At 36.9% G+C, this 20,087-nt stretch overlaps 3 pseudogenes; all 3 read right to left on the reverse strand.

The window, feature by feature from the left end:
* Positions 1-228: 228 nt before the first annotated feature.
* Positions 229-1,181, reverse strand: LOC125124610 (olfactory receptor-like protein OLF4; annotated as a pseudogene).
* Positions 1,182-7,479: 6,298 nt separating this feature from the next.
* LOC125124611 (protection of telomeres protein 1-like) lies at positions 7,480-9,414 on the reverse strand (annotated as a pseudogene).
* A 5,823-nt stretch (positions 9,415-15,237) lies between these two features.
* On the reverse strand, positions 15,238-16,205 carry LOC125124242 (olfactory receptor 7A17-like; annotated as a pseudogene).
* Positions 16,206-20,087: the final 3,882 nt, after the last annotated feature.

A 20,087-nucleotide genomic window follows, 5' to 3' on the forward strand; every position in this document is an offset into this window, starting at 1 on the left:
CTGAGAATAAATGTGAGAGTGGGAAAATGGTTAAAGGGGAAAACACTTGCATATGAGAAGATCATGAGGCTAATCAAGTGAGTTCCATAAATTATATCAAGAAGCAGATGTCAAAGAAATGAAAATCCCAGAAAATAAATAGAAGCTCAGATTCAAATTCCAAAATCTGGTCAAAGGTTTGCAATGTATGGCCACCAGGCTCTGAACCCTTCAGTCATGTGCTCTTCTTCAGCCCAGGTCAACTGGGCTTCTGATGGCTGCCATATGAAAGAAAGCTTTCAGAGCTCGCTTAATGTGTTTGTTTCTCAGACTATAGATGAAGGGGTTCAGCATGAGTGTGACCACTGTGTACATCACTGAGTTGATCTCAATTAAGTAGGAGCTGTGTGTAGCTGAAGAGCTAAGGTATACTCCCAGGCTTGTAGAAAAAAATAGGGAGACAACTGAGAGGTGAGATGCACAGGTGGAAAAGGCTTTATACTTCCCCTGAGCTGATGAGATTCGACGTATGGAGGCAACTATCTTATAGTAAGAGTAAAGGATACCAGCAAGGGGAACACCACCCAGCAACCCAGCTCCAAATTCATCACCCTGTTATTAAGACATTTGTCCGAACAGGCAAGCTGGATTAATTGTTTGAGTTCACAGAAATAGTGAGGCATTTTCACCTCTCTACAGAATGACAGCCTCAATGTCATTAATGTTTGCAACAAGGAATGCAGAACACTGATAATCCAGCTAACCATAACCAGAATTCCAGAGAGTTGGGGTTCCATAATGACCCTGTAGTGCAGGGGGTGGCAGATGGCCACAAAGCGGTCATAGGACATCACAGTCAGAAGGAGGGCATCCAACCCTGCAAATAGTAGGAAAAAATACATCTGGGTGATACAGCCTGCATAGGTTATAACTTGCCTCTTGCTGTGGATGTTCCACAGCATCTTTGGGATGGTGGTGGAGATGAAACAGATGTCTACAGAGGACAGGTTGGAGAGGAAGAAGTACATGGGTGTGTGGAGACGGGAGTCTGAGCTGACAGCCAGAATGAGGAGCAGGTTTCCAAACACTGTGATCAGGTACATGGATAGGAAGAGCCCAAATATGAGGGGCTGCATGGCTGCTCCCTCTGAAAATCCCAAAAGGAAAAATTCTGAAATTCCTGTTATGTATCTTGGTGCCATGTGTTGAAGGTGACTAGGAGGAAAGGGGAAGAAAACATGACTCATTTTCAAACAATCAGGAATAGCTCACATTGTTTTCATTGGCTGTCAAAAATTAATTTCAATATTTTGTGAATGGATTTGGCTCCCTTCAGTACATTCCCTCTGTCATACCTAATTAGCAAGTTTATTCTACTTTCATCTTGTTCCCCAGTATGCCATGGGTTCCACCTATTTAATGAGAAAATTTTTCATTCATGTAGGGAATATAAATCGAATGCTAATAATGTTTTAGTTGCTCTCCAGACAATGACTATAGCATACCAGAAAACAAAAGCTCCTAAATTCCAGTTATGAAGAAAAAAATATAAGAAAATAAAAAATTGTACACATGTCAGACAGTAAGTGGTACTATGAAGAAAACGAAAGCAAGTATGAGAGAAAGAGTAAAGAGGAGTGCTACTTTTTTATTGGCCTTCAGGAAAGACACACAAATAAGTTAATATTTGAACAGAGACTTCAAGGAAGAGAGGGCATGAGTCATGAACATATCGGGAGAAATGAATCCCTGGCAGGGAGACAGCCAGTGCAAAGATTCTAAAAAGGTGCTTGTTTAAGATAATTCACTTTTTTTTTTTAAAGAAGTCAGTGTGGGGAGGGTAATGGACCAGAAGGAGAGTGAGGAGCGATGGTATCCAGGATTGTTGAGGAACAAGGTGACCTCTGTGATCCCGCTAAAACTTAAAGTCAAAATGAGTCCCTCATCCATATCACGTTCCTCTAGCACATCATGAAATTGTTGCAAAGGATGTCTGAATGTTTAAATGAATTCCTTTGGTTGATTGAGTTCTGGCCTCTGAATATAAGAGTCACCCTGGAATATATCATAGCTCAGTGCCCTTTCTCTGATGACTTCTCATTGTGCACAATCCATAGACAGACACAGACACAGACACGGACATGGACACAGACACACAGACACACAGACACACACACACAGAAATCCTGTCTTCTTATACTGTATTTTTTCCATGTCTTTTCCACCCCAACCCATCCTGATTAAGTTACAGTTGATAAAACTCAGATTGATCAGATTATATTATGTACAAAGGTCACTCAGAAATTCCAATTTGAAAGTACCCTGGGTACCAAGAGGCCTGGGACTCAATTTTTGTACAGCCACTTGATGTCTCACAAGTAAAGAATTAAGCTTAAGGTAAGCTCATTACCACCTCCCCCCTTGCACATCTTAATTTCTTTCTTATTTTTCACAGAAGATAGTGCAAAATACATATCTCTTGCTACTGCTGTTTCTAGGACACATTTGTAATTATTCATTAGTGTGGATCTTCATCAATATGGAAACATGGTCAAACATGCCCCTTCGTTTTTTTTTTTTTTTTTTTTTTTGTCTTTTTAGGGCCGCAACTGCGGCACATGGAGGTTCCCAGGCAAGGGGTCCAATCGGAGCTACAGCTGCCAGCCTACGCCAGAGCCACAGCAATCCCCACCAGATCTGAGCCGCGACCGTGACCCACACCACAGCTCACGGCAAAGTCGGATCTTCAACCCACCGAGGGAGGCCAGGGATCCAACCCGCAACCCCATGGCTCCTAGTCGGATCTGCCTCCGCTGTGCCATGGAGGGAACTCCACATGCCCCTTCTTAAGTGTTAGAAAGAAATACCTTCTTTTCATTTTATATCCCTTTGTAAGGAATATCCTATCTATTTACTCCAGTCAATTAATAAGATACTTGTACATACATTCAACTTTTAATGGGAGCATTTTGTGCCTCTCACTCTTCTTCTGATAGAGCTTCCATTTTTATCATCACTGGCATCCCCACATCCTGCGGAACTTTCAAATTGGAATTTCTGGGTAACCTTTGTACAAAATCTGATCTATTTGAGTTTTGTCAACTCTAACTTAATCAGGATGGGTTAGGGGTCCAAAATACATGGAAAAAAAGAGTATAGTAAGACAAGACTACTCTGTGTGTGTGTGTGTGTGTGTGTGTGCGCGTGTGTGTGTTGCCTTACTGAGTTCAGTGTTCACTTCTCTTTTTAGCATCATAACAATACATTGACACTTTAACCAAGTAAATGAAACACCACTGTGGTCTCTAGGCTCTGGACTAGGCTTAGTTGTTTCTGACGTTACCTCAATTAATGTTCTTGGAGTTCATTCTTTCTGACCTTTTTATGCAGTAGTTTTTGGGCTCTTGGACTTACCTGGATGAGAAATCTGAGAGGAAGTGAAAGTCTGAATCCCTTCCTGGGTGGTTGATGGTGGAGATCATCTGTATCCCCAGACAAATGAATAGGAATGGGTCAAACACTGGTCCTTTAGCCAGACTTAGGACTCCAAAAGCAAGAACCTGTCTCATTCATGTCCAGTTTGTACAAACTCAGGGACTGAGCAGAGGAGATAGTTACAGCTCCCTATGTCTGTTCGTTAGGTACACTTCCCTCAGGTTACAATGACCAAAAAGCACCAATTTACATTCCCACCAACAGTGTAAGAAGGATCCCTTATCTCCACATCTTTTTCAGCATGTATTGTTTGTTCATATTTTGATGATGGCCATTCTGACTGGTGTTAGGTGATACCTCATTATAGTTACGATGTGCATTTCTCTACTTATTAGTGAGGATGATCATATTTTCAAGTGTTTTTTGGCCATCTATATGTCTTCTTTGGAGGAATGTCTATTTAGATCTTCTGAACATTTTTGATTGGTTTTATTTTTAAATAAAAATCTGCATGAGATGTTTGTATATTTGGGGGGTTAATCCCTTGTTGGTTGCTTTGTTTTCAAAGATTTTCCCCCATTGTTTGGGTTGACTTTTGTTTTTGTTATGATTACCTCTGCTGTGCAAAAGCTTTGAAGTTTAAATAGGTCCTATTCCTATTTTTTAAATATTTGTTTTTATTTTTATTACTCCAAGAGGTGGATCCAAAAATATATTGCTGCAGTTTATGTCAAAGTGTTCTGCCTATATTTTACTACAAGAATTTTATATTATCCAGCCTTACATTTAGAGTTTCATTTTGAGTTTATTTCTGGGTGTGGTTTTAGAGAATTTTTTTTTTTTTTTGCTTTATAGGGCAACACTTGTGGCATATGGAGGTTCCCAGGCTAGGGGATGAATCAGAGCTGTAGCCACCAGCCTATGCCAGAGCCACATGCCACATCAATGGGGGATCCCACGTCTGCAACCTACACCACAGCTCACAGCAACACCAGATTCTTAACCCACTGTGCAAGACCAGGGATTGAACCAGCAACCTTGTGGTTCCTAGTTGGATTCATTAACCACTGAGCTACAAAGGAAACTCCTAGAGAATGTTCTAATTTAATTCTTTTATATGTACCTGTCCAGTGTTCCCAGCATCACTTATTAGAGAAACTATCTTTTCTTAATTGTATATGCTTGCCTCCTTTGTCATTGTTTAAATGGACACAGATGTGAGGGTTTATCTTTGGGCTTTCTATCCTGTTTCATAGATCTATATTTCTGCTTATGTGCCAGTGCCATACCATTTGGAAACTGTATCTTTGTGGCAGAGTTTGAAGTCAAGAGATTCCTCCAGTTCTGTTTTTCTCTTTCAAGATTAATTTTGCTTTTTGTAATCTTTTGTGTTTCCACATGAATTTTATTTTTTGTGTGGGTTTTTTGTTCTATGAAAAATGCCATTTGTAATTTGCTAGGAATTGCATTTAATGTGTAGATTGCCATGGGTATTAGAGTCATTTTGACAATATTGATTCTTCCAACCCAATAACATGGTATATCACTCTATTGTTTGTGTCATCTTTGGTTTCTATCATCAGTGACTTATAGTTTTCATAGTACAGTCATTTTTGCTGTTTTGGTAGGTGTATTCCTAGGTATTTTATTCTTTTTGATGTGATGGTAAATGGAATAGTTCCCTATTTCCTCTATTTGATCATTTATTGTTAGTGTATAAGACATCAGGTGATTTCCATGTATTAATTTTTTTATGCTGCAAATTTACTGAATTTATTTATCAGCTCTAGTAGCTTTCTAGTATCATCTTTAAGATTTTCTAGGCATAGTACCATGTCATCTGCAAACAGTAATAGTTTTACTTCTATTCTGATTTGGATTCATTTTATTTCCTTTTCTTCTCTGATTGCATTGGCTAGGACTTCCCAAACTATGTTGAATAACAGTGGTGAAAGTGGACATCATTGTCTTATTCCTGATCTTAGTGAAAATGTTCTCAGTTTTTCAGCATTGAGAACAATGTTAGTTGTGGGTTTGTCATATACAGCTTTTATTATCTTGAGGTAGGTTCCCTTTATGCCCACTTTTTGGAGAATTTTTTCATAAATAGGTGTTGAATTTCATCAAAATGTTATTCTATATCTATTGAGAAGATCTTATGATTTTTATTCTTCAGTTTACAATGTGGTATGTCACATTGATTGTTTGCAAATATTGAAGAATTCTTGCACCCCTGGGATAAATCCCACTTGGTCATGGTATATGATCTTTCCTTTTAATGTATTTCTAGATTCATTCTGATATTTTGTTGAGGATTTTTATGTCTATGTTCCTCAGTGATATTGTCCTTTACTGTTCTTTTTTGTAGTTTCTTTTTCTGGTTTTATATGAGAATGACAGTGGCCTCGTAGAATTAGATTATGTGTTCCTTCTGCTGCAATTTTTTTCGAAGAGTTTCAAAAGAGTAGGTGTCAACACTACTCTAAATATATGATGGAAATCACCAGTGAAGCAATCGTCCTGGACTTTTGTTTGGTGGAATTTTTAAAATCACAGTTTCAATTTCAGTACTCATGATTCATTCGTATTTTCTAATTATTCTTGATTCAGTCTTAGAAGGTTGTACCTTTGTAAGAATTTTTCCATTTCTTCTAGTTTGTCCATTTCATTGGCATATAGATGAATATAGTAGTCTCATATGATCCTTTGTATTTCTCTGGAGTCAGTTGTACTTTTTCTTTTTGCATCTAATTTTATTGATTCAAACCCTCTCCCTTTTATTTTTGATGAGTCTGGCTAAAGCTTTATCAAACATGTTTGTATTTTCAAAGAATCAGCTTTTAGTTTCACTGACCTTCATTGTTTTCTTCATCTCTATTTCATTTATTTCTGCTCTGATCTTTATGATTTCTTTCCTTCTACTAACTTTGGGTTTTTTTTTATTTCCCTATTTGCTTTAGGTGTATGGTTATGTGTTGTTGATTTGCGATATTTCTTGCTTCCTGCAGTGAGGCCGTACAGCATAAACTTCCCTCTTATAAGAGCTTTTACTGTGACCCATATCTTTTGGATTGGTTGTTTTCATTGTCATTTTTCTCTAGGTATATATTTTTTAAACATGTGCATTTATTTATTCTTCAGTTATATTGAACTAGGCAGATTTGTATCTCTCAATCCTTAGCAAATAAAACAAGTAAATCATTACATATATACAATTATAGAAGCATTTGTATAAAATTGAATGTGCATGATTTTAAATTTTACAAATATTGTCAGGTAAAATGCTGACTGTCATACTGAGTTGACCTCTCATTCAATGTTCAACCTGAAATATGTTTTACATAAGACTCTAACAAAAAGGGTTATATAAATATGTCACTAACACTGCAAATCTGACCACTTGATTAGATTGAGGTGGAACAGAATAATATCTAATACCATATGGTGAAACAAGCAATCAAACACAGAATTCATGTCTGAAAAAAAACTGGTTTAGTCTTAATTGGTCAATACCAGCACTTAAAGGGAGGCAATTCTGTCACTTCTATTTAAAGCAAATTACTCTTTCAAGCACACTGTATCTCTCTCAAACAAATAATTCTTCAAGGGACATTTGTTTAAGCAGATCCTCTTGCACTAAAACAAAACAAAACAAAACAAAACAAAACAAAACAAATCCTTGCACTCAGTAAAAGTGCAAATGCATGGTAAAATTATCCACACTGCTATTGTAAAAATCAGGACAGAAAAATTTTGAACAACCAACCAGGGATTGTGGATGGCAGAGAAATCAGTGCCTGAGACTTAAAAAAAACCAATAGGGAGAATGATTTTTATGTTAGGGTGAAAACACAGTCCTTATTTATTTAATGTCTCTATATCCCTCACAACCATCATACTGGATATTTCGTGCAACAGGAACACTTTTAACTTGCAAGAGGCCGTTAAGATAACACAATGCCTATTTGTCAAAAAAGTTTTTAAATACTGGTTAAAATGGAAAATAACCTACAGGGCTAAATTTTTATGTGTTTTATGTCAATATCATAGAAAAGAGTAACTTTTCTAAAACTGCAATATTTCACATATGCTAAATTGAATGTCAAAATTAGATAAGATCTTTGAAATCGTGGTGTCAAAAATCTGATAGCAAATTTGTTGCTCCATCCCACCTGTACCATTATATGACTTGATGAAGCATTCCAATCATGGATATGCACTAATTTTTACTCCTATAGGACAAAACATATCCATAATCATATCCATAATTTGCTGAAGATTATCACTGACTAGGACTTATGAAGCTGGAATCTGGAAGAATTTTTCAGAATCCATGATATAAACTTCTTATATTCCTGTTCCATCATCATACCTAATACTTCTGCCACAGAAGACAGAATCCACGATGTTTTATCAGTCAGGGAATTTAGCTTTTGTATTGATCTCAAACTAGAACACTGTTTACATCCATAATTATGAATTTTTCCTTGTTTAAGAAATGGTGTTGAAAGTTCGAGAAATTCCAGTTCTTGGCCAGATCTCACAGGCCAAGTCTTTCCAGTCTCACTACTTGTTTGAGAGTTTCCAATTTCATTGAGTGTACCTCCTTCTATCAAAATTAGGCAATCAGGAGTTCCCGTCGTGGCACAGTGGTTAACTAATCCGACTAGGAACCCTGAGGTTGCGGGTTCGATCCCTGCCCTTGCTTAGTGGGTTAAGGATCTGGCGTTGCCGTGAGCTGTGGTATAGGTCACAGATGCGGCTCGGATCCCGCATTGCTGTGGCTCTGGCGTGGGCTGGTGTCAACAGCTCCAATTAGACTCCTAGCCTGGGAACCTCCATGTGCCACGGGAGCGGCCCAACAAATGGCAAAACACACACACACACACACACAAAATTAGGCAATCATTTGAAAGTGAGAGAATAGCATAATTTTTCAGAAAATGAATTGCTACTTTTCATTCTCCTTGATCTTTAGTGGTCCAGATTTTTCAATCATATAGTGATGTGTTTTGTAGTTTAGTATCTGGGGTTTGTTTTCACCCTCTTGAAAAATTATATCCAAATTGCCCTCATATGGAACTTGTTGCAGTGAATGACACTTAGGGCAATAAAATCTAACAGACTGAAAGAGTCTTCTGGGCCGACATGACCTTATTTTTGCTTGGACATGATACTGTTTAAGAGCTTTTTGTTTCAAAATATGACGTGGTGGGGTTTTCTCCAAACATCTGTAAATATTGTAGCTGACAACTGTTGACATCTTTTTAAAAAAATTTATATTTATTTTATTTTATTTTTTTTAATAGTTATTTCCCCAATACAATTTTTTTTTCTACTGTATGTCATGGTGACCCAGTTACACATACATATACACATTCTATTTTTGCACATTATCTTCTGTCAACCTCATAGAGTGAGACTGATCTAGAGCTTGAAATATTTGAAAAGGTGTCCTCCCTTTGGGATTGACATATATTACTAACACTGATTTGCTGGCAAATCTGCAGATTTGAAAACCTTTTTTTCAGTTGATCCACATGACTTACTTTCTGGCAAGACTCTGATTTCCTGACCACAACTGGTACCTCCATGGATATGAAAATCTAGGGCCAAAAATGTTGCCGTATTCTCTGAATTGACTTATTGAAGCCTTGCAGGGAGGCTATAAATTCTAAGAAAACTTCCAACCTTCAGAGATTTGGCCACTTGAACATGGTTATCATAGACTAATATGTCTATTGTCAGATTTTGAAGCCAATGGAAGTTATTTAAATCACCTTCAAGAACAAGGTCTTGTGTTAAGACTCTCCAAGATGGGAATGGTGTCCTGGTGCCATCCCATACCTTTAGAAGATATCATGCTCCATCCACTTCTGCTTTGCCCAAGAGCTGACAGGTCAGGTCAAACTACTGCATTGGCTGAACATCACGTAATTTCACTAATGTTGAAGAAGGTGAAATATGAATAGATTCCCAAACACGTAAAGCCTCTACCATTTTGTGGTCCTCAGTGGTGAAGTTAAAACCCTTGCTTGAAGTACAAGATACAATAGGAGATCCTAAACTTCCCTCAAATGTCAAAGACATAAAGCCAGAACTGGTGATACCTTGAGCCTCCTTTTTATATATTTGGCTCATCCACAGACCTGAAAATCCTCTTATAACTTATAGTAAGCCCTCTGTATCCTCAGTTGAGCATCCAGAGAGTCAACTAACTGTGGGATCATGTAGCACTGCAGTGTTTACTACAGCCTGTGAAAGTGAACAATGTCTTCATTTTTATAAATTATTGGAAGGGCTTCATAATTTCCACTAAAGAATAGGCAGGTTAACTTTACATTTGTCAGGTCCACAACTGTTACAACCAAGCAATAAACACTTCCTTTGCTTATGGAGATATGGAAGCTTAAAGAACATCACAGTACTACAGATAGATGTTGACATGCCACCCTAAGGCTGATTCAGGGGTATGTATCTATAATGCATTGTTGGAACCAAAGACATTGATTCTGTAGAAAAATCTCTTACAGATTTAACATAAACATAAGCAGTTGATTTGAAATCATCAGATGCTTTCAAAAATAAGCAGTGTTTACCATCTTTGCTTATAGATGCTGCTGACAAATCAACAAATCCAGCCACTGCAGTGGTGTCTCCATCTTAGGTAACTTTAGCACAGTCATTCTCTAGTTTTCCAGAAAATAATACATTGATGTCGCTGATCTCTGAACTTGAATTTTCTTATTCTTGCCATCCAGTCTTCAAAACAGCATTTTTGTTTTCACCATAAGTTAAAGAAGAGATAAGTGAAAATTTTCCATTGATATATTTCTTGCTGTAATCACAATCTGGCTGTAAGGATCTAAAATATACTTTGTGTAATTTACTTAGCAGATCAACTTGAGGCACTCCATTGACTTCTTTTATTAATTCAAATGGCATATCAGATTTTCACAGCGCCGTTGAAAGTAAATTCAGTTATGGAAATTAATAGATTATAGCTTGTACATTGCAGTTTCTATCTTTTCCCTCAAAGTTCTTGCCTGAGTCATGCCCTAGTAGCAATATTTAATTTTAATGTGTGCACGCCAACCTTCCCCAAGGCAGTGGAGCCGTGTGAGGGCAGTTACGTGGGCTAATTCGTGTCAGCTGCTTACAAAGTGCTAAGATGTTTGACACACTAGACTCCTGAGAAAGACAACTGTGAAGAGATTCTCTTCAACAACTCCTCCAAATTTTTATCTAAACTAAATCAGCCTTCTCATAATATTATTCTGTCCGGGACTCACCTTGTACACTTTTCATAATATTGATTCAGATTGGGACTATCTGGGTATATTTTGACTTCCACATTAATTTCTTCAGTGATCCATTTGTTTTTTAGTAGCATAATGTTTGGCCTCCAGGTGTTTGTGATTTTTTCCTTTTTTTTTTTCTTTGTGGTGCATTTCTAGTCTCACAGTGTTGTGGTTAGAAAAGATGCTTGACATGATTTCAATTTTCTTAAATTTACTGGGGCTTGCTTTGTGGCCCAAGATATGATCTAACCTGGAGAATGTTCCATGTGCACTTGAGAAGAATATGTTTTCTTCTTTCTATAGAATATTCTGTAAATATCTGTTAAGTGTATCTGGTCTAATGTGTCTTTTAAGGCCTCTGTTTCCTTATTGATTTTCTATATGGATGGTCTGTCCATTTCTATAAGAGGGGTGTTCATTTCCCCCACTATTATTGTGTTTCTGCCACTTTCTCATTTTATGGCTGTTAGTATTTGCTATACATGTATTGAAGTGCTCCTATGTTGTGTGCATATATATTTACAATTGTTAAATCCTCTTGGATTGTTCCTTTTATCATTATGTTGTGCCCTTCTGTCTCTCTTGTAACAGTTTTTATTTTAAAGTATATATATGAGTATTTTTTATATTTACATCTTTTGGTTGGAAGATTTAATCCATTTAAATTCAATTTAATCATATATATATTTATATTAACTGCAATTTTCTTATTTTTTTGCATTTGTTATTGTTGGACATTTTCCTTGTATTTGATGATGATCTTTAGTGTTGTATTTGGTTTGCTTTTGGTGTGTATGTGTGTGTGTGTGTGTTTGTGTGTGTGTAAAAGTGTGTCTATTGTAGTTTTTTGGTTTTCTCTTCCCAGTACATTTTGATATAGCAGTATCTATATATACAAAATTGCTTTGGGTTGCTGGTCTCTTAATTTCAAATGCATTTTCAATATTCTGCATTTGTACTTTCCTCTCATGATTGCTGTTTTTTTTCTTTTATTTATTTTCTACTGTACAGCATGGTGACCCAGTTACACATAAATGCATACATTCTTTTTTCTCACATTATCATGCTCCATCATAAGTGACTAGACATAGTTCCCAGTGCTACACAACATGATCTCATTGCTAATCCATTCTGAAGGCAATAGTATGCATCTATTAATACCAAGCTCCCAGTCCCTCCCACTCCTTCCCCCCACTGCTGCCCCTGACAATGATAAGTCTATTCTCCAAGTCCACGATTTACTTTTCTGTGGAAAGGTTCATTTGAGCAATATATTAGCTTCCAGATATAAGTGATATCAGATGGTATATCTTTCTCTTTCTGACCTATTTCACACAGTATGAGAGTCTCTAGTTCCATCCATGTTGCCGAAAATGGCATTAGTTTGTTTTTTTTATGGCTGGGTAGTATTCCATTGTGTATATAGACTACATCTTCCTAATCCAATCATCTGTCGATGGACATTTAGGTTGATTCCATGTCTTGGCTAATTGTGAGTAGTGCTGCATGAACATGAGGTGCCTGTGTCTTTTTTAAGGAAAGTTTTGTCCAGATATATGCCCAAGAATTGGATTGCTGGGTCATATGGAAGTTCTATATATAGTTTTCTAAGATACCTCCATACTGTTCTCCATAGTGGTTGTACCAGGTTACATTCCCACCAACAGTGCAGGAAGGTTCCCTTTTCTCCACACCCCCTTTAGAATTTATTATTTGTGGACTTATTAATGATGGCCATTCTGACTGGTGTGAAGTGGTATCTCATGGTAGTTTTGATTTGCCTTACTCTAATAATCAGGGATGTTGAGCATTGCTTCATGTACTTGTTGGCCATCCATTAGATAGAACCATCAATAGAATCGATGGTTCTATTCTGAGGACTTAACATAGCAGTAGTAATTCCTATCGAATTAGGGTTCTATATTCTACTTTAAATTTTTTGTCTAAATTTCTACACTCCTTAAATTTTGTGTTAATTCAAACAGTCTTCATTTTCATTTCTTTAATATCCAATTTTTGGTAAAGTTTTCCTTTAACCTAAAAGATGGTATTGTAAATGAGTCTGTTTTCATGTACATGTATGTGTGTGTGTCTATTTAAGAGAGAAAAAAATATATAAAATTAATGCACACACATGTATACACTTTTTTTACCCTTTGATATATTCTTTGACTTGTACATGTATTTTTACAGATTTCAGTTCTTCACACAGCATCCTTTAGAAGTTATGTTTATAATTCCACATTACCCTCAGAAGTAAGGAACAGAATCTATGGGGATGACATGTATAACCTTTATATAACCAAGCAGTAAATCTTTCATATCCTTTTTCCAGTTATATATACATGGAACCAGTTATATATAGTTTTTAATTTTTATCACCTTTAAGTTCTTCAATCTTTACACTTTTTAAAAAAATTTAATTTTATTGAAGTATAGTTGGCTTACAATATTGTATTCATTTTAGGTGTATAGAAAAATGAATGTCATACATACAAATATTTTCCCACATAGTTTATTACAAATATACTAATTATATCCATTATTTTCCTATATAGGTTATTACAAACTATTGAGTAGATTTTCCTGTGCTACACAGTAGGTTCTTGTCAATCATTTATTTTATACAGTAGTGTGTATATTATCCCCATGCTCCCAATTCTTTCCTCCTTCCCCAATGGACTTTGCTTGGCACAGTTTATTATATGTAATTATGCTTTAATAAATATATTAGAATTAAAAAATTCTGGCCTGTATGCAAGTGTCAGGAGCACAGGTAGCTGAGTTACACCTAACAGGGGTGGGAGTTGTTTCTTCCAACTAGGGAAAAAACAAAACGTTTTATGTGTGGATATTGAATTAGTAGGATTTAGAGTAATTAACTTTTAATAAACTCATTTTCAATGCACATTAGAAGATTAGCCTACAGAGATTAAAGTACTCAAATGGCAAAAGTTGGCTCAAGTCAGGAGAGCAGTACAGCCTCATAAAACATCATGGATTATCCTTAGAAACTCAATAGAGAGACTGACTCATGAGAGGTCCTGCAGAACAAGTCTCCACTATGTGATCCCACCTGATAAGAAAGATGTTATATTAAATAATTTTATTTCATAAAAATACATGTAACAATAACTGTTAAAATAATCAAATTGGACAGAACTGGGGGCAATTTTAATCATCTGATTGTTATGTTCTAGGCATTGTTCTGATATATTTGTAAGCAATGTTTTTCAAGTGTATTTCATGTAACTCTATGAAAAAGTGACCCAAAAATAAATAAATAAGAGGAGTTCTGTGGCACAGCAGGTTATGTATCTAGCATTGTCATTGCAGTGGCTTGGGTCACTGTTGTGGTGTGGGCTCAAACCCTGACACTGGAAGTTCTACATGACCCAGGCATGGCCAAAAAAAAAAGAGATGAATCTATCGAGGTCCTTTGAGATCTCATGGAGAGTTTGAAAGGACATATCTGTTTGTACACACCTGTGACCCTGGATCACACACTTAAACGGGGAGATGAGCTTTCTAATGAGTTCTCCTTTGATTATGAGGATGATATGTAGTGGATGATATTTGTCTTGCTCATTTGCTGCCCCCTTATTGATTATGACAAAACATTGAATGATAGGAGATATTCCACTTGGGGAAATTGAAGGAATAATATTTTCTGTAAATATTGGAATTTTTCAAAAAAATCATAAAATAATTTAATAAAAGCAAAACTTGCTTCCAGTCCTTCAGCTCAATGAGTACACCTTGCAAACAGACACTAATATCCCATATTACAATGATTAGATGAGCTGCCAGAAAAAGTTGCATAGTAATAAATGCGTGATTCAATATTTTGCTTCATCATACTGGGGATTAATAATAATAATCTAAAGCCATATTATATCCACTTTTAAAACATTTTTCTTTCTCTGTGGATTGCACTTGGAGACATATATTTTATTATCAATTTTTGCCTATAATTATGGTAGACACATAGATGACATAAGTCGTGTAGAAGAACAGAGAACCTAATGAGTAGGAAAAAAACCATGTGATAATGACAAGTACATTAGATTTTGTACTATCAGGGAGAGGAATTAAGGTAGTGATATGCAAAATGATATTCACAAGAGTGAGAAAAGGAGGTCTCAGATTTTTCTCTATAATAATGTTTTATAAGTAGCTGTGATTGCTAAGAGGAATTCTCCCCCACCACAGTTCAGCTCCTGACTATTAAAACAAGAGAAAAAATACTCAGTATGATATATTTCATTTGAGAAAAAAAATTCTTAAAAGATCCTTGTATTCCTTGAAATAAATAGGAATTTACAAACACTTCACATCCAAGGTTGGGAATACCATTTGGAAAAAGGAAAGTGGAAAACTCTTGGATACTGGAAAATTCACAAAACTTAAAAGTGAGTTGCATAAATTGTGCAGAGAAGTTGGAATTAAAATGAAATTCCAAGAAAATTAGAATTGGGAGCTCTACTTCCACAGTTCCATCAAAAGCTGTTTGAGCTTACATTCAAGGACACTTCCTAAGCCCCAGGACAGGAGGACCTTTTACAGTTACCTTTCTATAGAGTATTTTCAGACCCTTCTTTAAGTGCTTATTTCTCAAACTGTAGATGAAGGGGTTCAGCATGGGTGTGACCACAGTGTACATCACCGAGGTTGTTGCACTTGAGTGTGAGCTGTGGGTAGCAGCAGAGCTAAGGTACACTCCTAAGCTTGTACAATAAAATAAGGAAACAACTGAGAGGTGTGATGCACAGGTGGAAAATGCTTTATACTTCCCTTGAGAACATGAGATGGCATGTATGGAGGAAACTATCTTTGAATAAGAGTAAAGGATACCAGTAAGGGAAGTACCAGCCAGCAACACAGCTCCACAATACATCACCAGGTTATTGAGAAAGGTGTCAGAACTGGCAAGTTGGATCATCTGATTGAGTTCGCAGAAAAAGTGGGATATTTCTAAGACTGGACAGAAGGACAGTTGCAACACCATTAAGCTTTCTAATAAGGAATGCAGGGCACTTATGATCCAGGACGCCAGAACCAGCAGCAGACAGAACCAGAGATTCATAATGACTGTGTAGCGCAAGGGGTGACAAATGGCTACAAATCTGTCATAGGCCATCACAGTCAGGATTAGGCTGTCCAATCCTGCAAAGAGTGTGAAAAAATACATCTGGATGATGCAGCCTTCAAAGGGGATAACTTTGCTCTGCGTCTGGATGTTCCATAGCATCTTTGGGATGGTGGTGGAGGTGAAACAGATGTCTACAAAGGACAGGTTGGAGAGGAAGAAGTACATGGACTGTGGAGGTGTGAATCTGAGCTGACGACCAGGATGATGAGCAGGTTCCCAAACACTGTGATCAGGTACATGGAGAGGAATATAATAAATATGATAGGTTGCAATTCTGATTCATCCATAAATCCCATAAGAAGAATTTCTGAAATTCCTGTTTCATTCCTTGGTGCCATGTGGTATGGTGAATACTAAGAAAGAGGAAAATAACATGACCAATTTTCACATAAATGAGCATTATCTCATTATTAAAATATTACTGTAAAAATTAATTTCAATATTCTGTTCATGGATTTTGTGCTCTTTAGGGAAACTGCTGTGTCAGCTCTAGTTAGCAACCATTCTACCTGTCGGTATTTTCCCCAAGATGTCATGTATTAACAGTTTGATGAGAAATTATTTTATGCATTTGCAAAAAAAAAATGAATTGCAAGATTCAAGGTACCATTTATGCAGAGAGTGCTGAAAAATAAATGCTCCTAAAATCCAGTTATGAAGACAGAATATAAGCAAATAAAAATTATATACAATGCAGGTGTTATAAAAAAATAATGCAGGTGTAAAGGACTGGGTAAAATGGTAGCACTTTTAGTGCATGTTGGGGCAAGACATGCTAACCAGATGACATTTGAACAGAAACCTCAATGTAGAGAGATCCTTGGCCATGAGTACCTGGGAAGTGTGTGTCTTGTGAAGGAACACCTAGTGCAAATGTCCTGAGTAAAATATTTGTTTAAGATGCTTCAGTCCAAGAAAAATCAGATCTAGCAATGGAAATCAGCAGTGAGGATATGTGGATTCAGAGAATGTTGACAAATGAGCTGACCCCCTGCTATTGCTGAAAATGCAGTGCAAAGGGGATCTCTTGTCCATATTAGATATCTGTGGCACTTTGGACTATTCAATATTTAAAAAAAAACTATATGAAACAAAATTGAATGAAAATCCAATACAGATTTCTAAAAGAAAAGAGATGTAATATTTATATATAATGAAATACATATATCATAATATATATATAATTTAATGAAATCAGTGTGGATCACTAATTCACTTATAGATTACCCAAGATTTGGACATAAAAGAATATGAGAGAAAGTCTTTTAAAATGTGTGGACTAAACAGTATCTAACTTATACTTTCCTCTTTTATAGAGACATATGGATTCAAATATGAGTACAAAAGCTAAGGTGATCATTAGTCAAAGGTAAAGAAGAATGCCTTCCAGATAAGGGTTGAACATGATGCAACTTTCATAAATAGATCTGATCACAATAGAATAAATTAAACACTAAGGGATAAGAGAGGGAGAAAGTATTTGGAAATACACATAAAGCATGATTTATTAGCATCACATAGGCAGAAGAACATTCATTTTCATTTCTGTTTAAAGCAAGGATTGGCAAGTAAAGAATATTTAAGTAACAACACTGATCATTCAGATAAAAAATTACAGCACAGAGAGAGCACAAGATGACTGACACAGAGTTTACCTCCCCAAATTTATAAACTCTCAGACATTCTGTAAAAATATCTGTATGCATTAATAAATAATGTAAAACCACAAATTTGAGGGAAATATCCCAATATTTTGTTTGAAAGAATATAATCAAAAATAGGAATAGGAGTTCCCATTGTTTCTCAGAATGTTATGAACCCTACTAGTATCTAATCTGATGTGGATTCCATCCCTGGCTTCACTCAGAGGAAAAATTCCTGCGGCATTGCCTTGAGCTGTGGTATAGATCACAAACACAGCTCAGATCTTGCATTCCTGTGCCTGCAGCACAGGCTCGCAGCTGCAGCTCCAATTTGACCCATATCCTGGGAACTTCCACATGTAGCAGCTGCATCCCTAAAAGGCAAAAAGAAAAACAGAAATAAAAGCAGGCTGGAATCACTATACAAAAGGAACTGAACTGGCATGTCTCTACTTTTTTGATAGAGAAAGTAATTGGCTAGCTAACCTACAAATAAATTCAGTCTTATACAAAATGAAATAATTACAAAGTTAGCTCATTAGCTTCTTCATGCAGTAAATATTTTTTTCTTCACATTAATGCTGTAGAGAGGAGTTACTGTGAAATATATGTCTCATGAACTGTTGTTGCAAGGAAATATTTGTCATCATTCCTTGGTCTGGATATTCACATCATAGTCAAATATGCTCCATGTTAAAAAAAAAAAACCTTTCATTTCTACATCCACCACAGTTAATACCCTATTACTCTACCAGTTAACTGCAATGGTCATTGGCCTTAGGTTCTACTTTTACTGGAAGCATTTATACCTTCATTCCCTATTCTAATTGGGCTCCCATGTCTGTCATTTAACAGTCAACATTGATCTTTGCATTGCTGTGTTCTTATTCACTCTAGAGTTGGCATCAAAAAGTAATACATTAAGTAATTAATAAAAAAACCCCACAATTATATTGGCTCCAATTTAGTCTGGACTAGCTCTCAGGTGAACTCAGGTAAATAGTTCTTGGTTATCATCCCCAGTGACTTGATCCTGTAGTATTTATTGGGCTCATTGACCCACCTGGGTGAAGTCTCCAAGAGGAAGGTCTCAACATAAATTCATCTTGGATGATTGATGTTGGAGAGAGAAGTTCTGTTTCCAGAGAAGATGGTGGAATGAAACCAAGCTTTGTTCTTCCATCCAGAGTTATGACTGAAAAAGCAGCAATTATATCCTAACCAGTCCATGGTTGCTCAGGTTGAGACATTGCAGCAGAGGGGATATTTACAGCTTCTTATCTCTGATAATTAGCATGTTTCCCTCTTGTTACTACTACCTCTAATAATTGATTTCCTGAGGGACACTGGTCTGGACAGAGAGAAAAATTTTCCTGCTCATTTTCTGTGTCTAGGGGACAGTGGTACAAGCCAGACGAATTCAGTGTTTATTATTTCTCCCCTTGACCTCTTCTGTGTTCCAGAGGAATAGACATTAATGTCCCAACCCTGACTTCAACTTTTCTTTAGAGCCCATGATTGGGATTCTATCTGGATTTGGTCCCTAGTCAAGCACTGGATCTGTTGCGGAAACCGCAAAAACCGTGGCATTGGAAGGAGACAAATGACACTTGGAGATATGGAAAAGCAAGATTTATTCAGCATGGGTGTGGGCTCAGAGGAGTCACCTCCAGAGTCTGAGCACCAGGTCTTTGTTTTCAGCAACTGTTTTTTTTTCTTTGTCTTTTTGCCATTTGTTGGGCTGCTCCCACGGCATATGGAGGTTCCCACACTAGGGGTCAAATTGGAGCCATAGCCGGAGCCATGGCCAGAGCCACAGCAACTTGGGATCCGAGACCTACACCACAGCTCTTGGCAACACCGGATCGTTAACCCACTGAGCAAGGCCAGGGATTGAACCTGCAACCTCATCTTTCCTAGTCGGATTTGTTAACCCCTGAGCCATAACAGGAACTCCTCTTAGCAACTTTTATACATTACAAGGTCTTGATTTTCCCATGTAAGCATCCAGGACCTCTCCCCTTCCCCGAGCAGACAGTGTTCCTCCCTAAGAAACTGAGCAAGCAAGGTTACAGAAGCAGAACTGATAAGCAATGCTGGGAACACAATTAGCAGGGCTGCTGGCTTGGGCATAGGGTGCATAGTTGCTACATTATTAAAAGAGACATGGTATGAGGTGAGCATAGCTGAAAAGACTTGCAGCTGCCTTTTTAGCCAAGGGGCGGTGTGTGTGTGTGGGGTTATTCCTTAGTTAAAACTTTTATTTCGGATCTAGTGGGTCACAGCCTCTAAGAGACTACCCCCATCTTCCAGAAGTGAGTTTCCATTGTCCCTTGAACATAAAACCTTTGACAGCACACTGCTTGGATTCATAACAATTTTGCAGATACAATTAGGAATTTCATAATTCCAATACAAGTTAAGAGCAGGTAATTTGTCCCTCATTAGAAAATATTTGTTAATTATAAGAGATATTTAGATCTTAGCACCTTCTAGGTTTTTTTAACTTTTAGGAAAAAAATCTGTTCTCCGAGGCAGTACTACTATGAATTCCCCTTCCTTTGCAGAGATGGGGCT

This window comes from Phacochoerus africanus, chromosome 4 (assembly GCF_016906955.1).
Source record: "Phacochoerus africanus isolate WHEZ1 chromosome 4, ROS_Pafr_v1, whole genome shotgun sequence".
NCBI classification, from domain to species: domain Eukaryota; kingdom Metazoa; phylum Chordata; class Mammalia; order Artiodactyla; family Suidae; genus Phacochoerus; species Phacochoerus africanus.